Below are 6872 nucleotides of genomic sequence, written 5' to 3'. Positions count from 1 at the left end.
TCAGTTAAGCGTCTGACTTCGGCTCAGGTCATGATCTCAAGGTTTGTGAGTTTGAGCCCTGCATCGGGCTCTGTGCTGATGGCTGGGAGCCTGGAGCCTGCTTCAGATGCCATGTCTCCCTGTCTCTCTGCCCGTCCCCTGCTTGTACTCTCTCTCTCTCTCTCTCAAAAATAAAAAATAAAAACATTAAAAAAATTTTTTTTACTTGTCTTTAGGAAATCACCCTGATTTGATTTACTTCCAGCACTATCTGAATTTATCTTTTAAAAATATATGTGAGACACTGGGGTGGCTCAGTCGGTTAAGCATCTGACTTCCCCTCAAGTCACGATCTCATGGTTCATGGGTTTGAGCCCTGCGTCAGGCTCTCTGCTGTCAGCACAGAGCCTGCTTTGGATCCTCTGTCCCCCTCTTTCTGTCCCCCTCTCTCTCTGCCCCTCCCTCTGCTCGCACATGAACGTGCTCTTTCTCAAAAATAAACATTAAAAAATAAAATAAAAATATATGAGTATTGTCTCTTTCTCCCTCAATTTCCTCTTGTTAATCCCTGTATTTCCAGACCTAAAAACCTGTCTGGCCCATAGTTTGGATTCACTGAATGAATGAGCAGATGAACTAATGCTTCAGAAAGTTTTTCTTTTTTTTTTTAGATTTGTTTCACAGGAGAAAAATAAAATTTAATAGGGATACATACAGGGAATCCACACAAACATGAAACTACCATTAAGATTTAAAAAAATTTTGTTAATGTTTATTTATTCTTGAGAGAGAGACAGAGCATGAGTGGGGGAAAGGCAGAGAGAGAGGGAGACACAGAATCTGAAGCAGGCTCCAGGCTCCAAGCCATCAGCGCAGAGCCCGATGCGGGGCTCGAACTCACGAACCATGAGATCATGACCTGAGTGGAAGTTGGAGGCTCAACCCACTAAGCCACCACCCAGGTGACCCCCATTAAGATTTTCTTTTCAAGTAATCTCTATACCTAATGTGGGGGCTCGAACTCACAACTCCGAGGTCAAGAGTCACATGCTGCACCGACTGAGCCAGCCAGGGGCCCCGCTTCAGAAAGTTTGATAAACAAACTCCCAATGGCATGGGAGGCAGATGAAAAAGTCTAAGACTTGCAGACCTGTTCTCGTATTCCATGGATATACTCGCACGCTCCCGCTGATTCATTTGAAGAGGTGTACTGACTTCACCATTATCCCTGCTACCATCATTCTGGGTGATTTCCACACCCAACTAGAACTGGCCTTGGTGTTAAGACTGAATTTGTAACAGAAATATTGCTAAATACATACACGAAATACAGTCTTCATGCCAACTGGTCCAAATCCCTACAGGGGTGCTGGCAACTGCATTTGAATCCGGCTCTCATTTCTCCCTTGTCATCAAAGACGGAGATCATTCGAATGGTTAACGGGACTGTGTCTTGTCAGATTGGAAGGGACCCAAACACATTTGTAAAGACACACAATTTTGGTAAACTTTTCCAGTTGTTTGCAGAGCAGGTAGAGAGAATAAATGACAGGGAAGAAGAGTGTAAGGAAGTCAGAGAACAAGTCATATTAGAAATCAAATCAAGGTGGGGGTGCCTGGGTGGCTCAGTCAGTTGAGCATCCGACTTCAACTCAGGTCATGATCTCAAGGTTCGTGAGTTGGAGCCCCGCGTCAGGCTCTGTGCTGATGGCTCAGAACCTGGAGCCTTCTTCAGATTCTGTATCTCCCTCACTCTCTGCTCCTCCCCTGCTCACGTTCTCTTTCTCTCAAAAATAAATAAACATTAAGAAAAATTAAGAAAAAGAAGAAATCAAATCAAGGTGTTTTCCCAAGGAAATTTGACATAATTCATTTAAGAAAGACATTTTACATCCAGTAAGATTTCCAGAAACGTGGATTCCATAGGCTCCCCTCTGAGATGTCCTGGTGATTAACTGTTAGAAAGTTTAACATATCTTACCAAGGCCTTTTTATTATAATTCAAATCCAGTTCCCCATGACGATAATGAGCAAGGATGTGATAAAACTGCAATAATATAATTTTTATGTCCCCAAACAGAGATTAACTCTACCTGTGAGCCTTGTAGTTGCAAAATATTATCTCGTTGGTTTTATATTACAGATAACTGTCATTACTCCCCCTTCCCTTGTCCTACTTGAAGTTCCGCACGTTTCGCTAAAAATATGGAGTTCTTTACAGAATACGACACCTTTGGATGATTCTTCCCAGTCCCGAAAAAGTATTTGTTTATCACGTGCCAGTCACCGCTCTAAGCATTGGAGAGACAGCAGAGACCAGGAGAAAGTCTGGCTGTTACGGAGCTTGTACACTGCTGGGTGGGGGGAGGTGGGGACAAGACAAGCAAACACACAAACACAAGATAGTGTTAGAGTGCATCATTGCTCTGAAGAAGGCTCCGGGATGAAGGCATGGAAGGACAGCTGGGTAGGGAGGAGGGGCATTGTACCATGGTTAAGATGGTCAGGCATTCTCAGTAGGCGATACTGAAGCATTCTGAAGGATTACAAATGTGCAGCTTGGCTGGGGAAGGAGCATCCCAGGCCAAGGCACGTGCAAAGGTCTTGAGATCAGGATGAGAAACAACTAACCCGTGTGACTGAAGAGTGGTGCACTGGGAGGAGGCAGTCTGCTATGAGTCTGGAGAGGCAAGCAAGGCCATTCAGAGCTCTGTGGGCGGGTCACAGCAAGGAGTTTGGATTCTATTCTAAGTGCTATTGGACGACAGTCATAGAACACTGTCAGGGCATTTCAGGCAGTGAAATTTTTTTTTTTTAATTTTTTTTTCAACGTTTTTTACTTATTTTTGGGACAGAGAGAGACAGAGCATGAACGGGGGAGGGGCAGAGAGAGAGGGAGACACAGAATCGGAAACAGGCTCCAGGCTCCGAGCCATCAGCCCAGAGCCTGACGCGGGGCTCGAACTCACAGACCGCGAGATCGTGACCTGGCTGAAGTCGGACGCTTAACCGACTGCGCCACCCAGGTGCCCCGAAATTTTTTTTTTAATGTTTACTTTTGAGAGAGAGACAGAGCGTGAGTGGGGGAGGGGCAGAGAGAGAGAGAGAGGGAAACACAGAATCCAAAGCAGGTTCCAGGCTCTTAATTTCGGCTCATGTCATTATCTTACAATCTGTGAGGTCAAGCCCTGCATCGGGCTCCACGCTGAGTGTGGAGCCTAAGATTCTCTCTCTCCCTCTCTCTCTGCCTCTCTCTCTCTCTCTCTCTCTCTCTCTCAGAATAATAAACTTAAAAAAAAAAAGAATCAGGGGCACCTGGGTGGCTCCGTCGGTTAAGTGTCCAACTTCAGCTCAGGTCATGATCTCACGGTTCATGAGTTCCAGCCCCACATGGGTCTCTCTGCTGTCATCACAGAGCCGGCTTTGAATCCTCTGTCTCCCTCTCTCTGACCCTCCCCCACGCTCTCTCCCTCTCAAAAATAAACATTAATAACAATAATAATAATAATAAAAAGAATCAATCACCAAAAACCAAGCTCATGGGGCACCTGGCTGGCTCAGCCAGCAGAGTGTGTGACTCTTGACCTTGGGGTCCTGAGTTCGAGCCCCACGTTGGGTGTAGATTACTTAATAAAAAAACAAGGGCGGTAAAAAATACTTCAAGAAAAAGAGAGGTCAAGTTATCACATTTTCAAACTTTAGACATACAGTTGAGTCTAGAAATTTGACACTGATGATGCAGATTTATCATCACTTTTATTTAAATCTAAATTCTATGAATAAGTTGGAAATGGCAAATGAAAACATGCTTTCTCTTTAAATCTATTTCTTCTTTTATTTTTTAACGACCTTTATTTTTTTTCTAAGTGTATTTATGTTTTTGAGTGATCGCTACACCCAGCATGGTACTTGAACTCGGGACCCCGAGATCAAGAGCTGCATGCCCCTCCGACTTGTGCCAGCCAGGTGTCTCCAGATTTTATTACTTTTCTTTTAAGCTTTTAGTTCCAGTGTAGTCAGCATAGTGTATTGTATTAGTTTCAGGCGTACAATATGGTGATTCAACACTTGCATCCAGTACCCAGGGCTCATCACAAGTGCCCTCCTTAGTCCCCATCACCTGTTTCAGCCACACATACACCCCCCCACCTCCCCTCTGGTAACCATCAGTGCGTTCTCTGTAGTTAAGAGTCTGTTTCTTGCTGTGTCTCTCTTTTTTTCCTTTGCTCATTTTTTTTTTTTTGGTCTGTTAAATTCCACGTATGAGTGAAATCATGGGGTATTTGTCTTTCTCTGACCAATTTTGCTTAGTATTATGCTCTCTAGCTCCATCCATGTCATTGTAAATGGCAAGATTTCATTCCTTTTTATGGTTGAGTAATATTCCACAGTATATATATATATATATATATGCCACCTCTTAAAAATTTTTTTTTAATGTTTGTTTACTTTTGAGAGAGGGAGAGAGAGAAAGAGTGCGCTTGTGGGATGGGCAGAGAGAGAAAGAGAGACACAGAGAGAGAGAGAGAGAGAGAGAGAGAGAACCCAAAGCAGGCTCCAGGCTCTGAGCTGTCAGCACAAAGCGGGATGCGGTGCTTGAACCCATGAATGCGAGGTTGTGACTTGAGCCGAGGTCGCACGCCCAACTGACTGAGCCACCCAAGCGCCCCTATGTGACCTCTTCTTTCTCTGTTCATCAATCGATGAACACTGGGGCTGCTTCCATATCTCGGCTCTTGTAGTTAGTGCTGCTATAAACATGGGCATGCGTGTATCCCTTTGAATTAGCGTTCTTGTGTTCTTCGGGTAAACACCCGGTACTGGGATTGCTGGATCATAAGGTAAGTTCTATTTTGAATTTTTTTGAGAAACCTCTGTGTTGTTTGCTACGGTGGCTGCACGGGTTTGCATTGCCACCAACCGTGTGGGAGGGTTCCTTTGTCTCCACGTCCTCACCGACACCTGTTCCTTCTTGTGGGGTTGGTTTTAGCCACTCTGACAGGTGTGGAGCAACGCTTGCTGCTTAGAGCCTTAGTCTTCTCACGTCATCATGGCTATTTCAGCAGAGGCATTAGGAAGTGGTGTGGCGTCAAACCCTGGCAGCAGCAAAGCCACCTCCGTGCCACTGCTGGTCTAGTTTTCCTTACCCAGCCCGGGACCAGGACTGAATCTTAGCGTCATAGTCTGGAAGTTCTACAGAAAACTAGTCACAAGCTGCCCTGCTTTTTGCTTTCTACGTGCGTGTAACGCGTGTGACCTCCCATAGCATCACAACCCTCTCGGTTCCGAGTGAAGAGACAAATCCGTGCGACTCTGAACATCTGAAAGTAAACGTGAGACCATGAAGGTTTTTTTTTTTTTTTTTCTCCAGCAATTGATCCCTAGGACACCTGGTGTCTAAGAATTTAGCCTATTTATTTGCAGTGACTGCTTTGTGATTTTAGAAAGGACTAATTGTAATGGTTTTTTTTTTTTTTTCTTACGTCAGGTTAGTATTTTATTTGGGTATGAATTAGCCAGACATGTAAATGAGGTGTGGGTAGAGGCAAAAATCATCAGTCGGATTTTAAATGATGTGACTGTCTTTTAAAAAGGCACGTAGTTTGTATCGGAGACTCAATAAGGAAAAAACCATCTGTAAGAATACTGACAAATCCTTACAAGGGACATATTTATAAGCCTTTTCCTGTTATCCAAGCCATGGCTTTGCTCAAATGAATTAAGAGCACTTCTCAGCATTACACTGAAAAGTTTAGTTTACTTTCCAAAAATAAAAAAATAATAAGATTCACATCGGGAAAGTCGTATTCAGAAAATCAGCTAACTCCTACCTCTTCTCCAAGCCTCAGAATTCCCAAATAATTCATACCAGAAAAATAGATTCCCTTCTTAAAAGGAAGAGGCAGTGGCTTCTAAATCGACCAGATTTGGCCGCTCGGGGCTTCAGGAAGAGCCCACAGTTATCATGAATGGAGGAGGAAAACAAGAGACCTCTGGAACATATTACTCCGATTTTGCCCTTATCAGGTTTCTTCTGCAGAAAGCAGTTAAGAATTTCAAGTATCTCGTGAATATTGCCAAGACCCCTAGTACCTTTATCTTCTAACATGGAGTTTCAAGTTTATTATTAGAGACTTGAAGGCATCCCCGAAGCCACTTCTGGTTCACACATTCAGGGTTAAGTACACCACTTGAGATTCACGTAAGCTACGCCGTCCTAAGGAACATTAAGCTTAGACGTAGTCAGGTAATCGTGGAGCACTACTGTGCTTAAAACCCACCCCCTATATCGTTCTTTTCTTTTGCTACCAGCACATGTTGTTGCCTCACAATCAACTCCACCGTCTTGGTCCGACTACTTAGTGAACAGGCGACTGTGCGCATATGCTTCATGCTTTTTCATGTGTTTGCCGACACCATCTCGCAAATGACTTCCCATTTTACAGCTATGTGTGACTTTTGCTTCCAGGGTGTTCAAAGAAAATGAGCATATTTGTTATCAGCCAAATTAATGAGCAGGGGAAAAGAAGTCAGAAAGAAAATGGTCCCCTTCTAATGGCCTTGGAGCTGGTCTGTGTTGTAGTTCCACGTTCCAACCATTGTGTATGGAAGATAAACGTGACCTGACGTTCAGGAAACCAGTAAATATAGTGTTAAATGCTTCTGGCTTACCTTTAAAGGAAACGCTATTATGGCTTGCAACTTTTCTAGACTTGTTTCTTTAGCTCTTGTTAAGTTACTTTTATTTTTAAATGTTGCTAATTTGTATTTACTTATTTTGAGAGGGCCAGCGAGCACCAGTGGGGGAGGGGCAGAGAGAGGGAGGGAGAGAATCCCAAGCAGGCTCCAGTGTCAGCACAGAGCCCGAGGAAGGACTTGATCCTGTGAGCCAC

This window comes from Panthera uncia, chromosome X (genome assembly GCF_023721935.1).
Source record: "Panthera uncia isolate 11264 chromosome X, Puncia_PCG_1.0, whole genome shotgun sequence".
Lineage (NCBI taxonomy): Eukaryota > Metazoa > Chordata > Mammalia > Carnivora > Felidae > Panthera > Panthera uncia.
The sequence above is the reverse complement of the archived record's forward strand: the minus strand, read 5'-3'. Positions refer to the sequence as shown.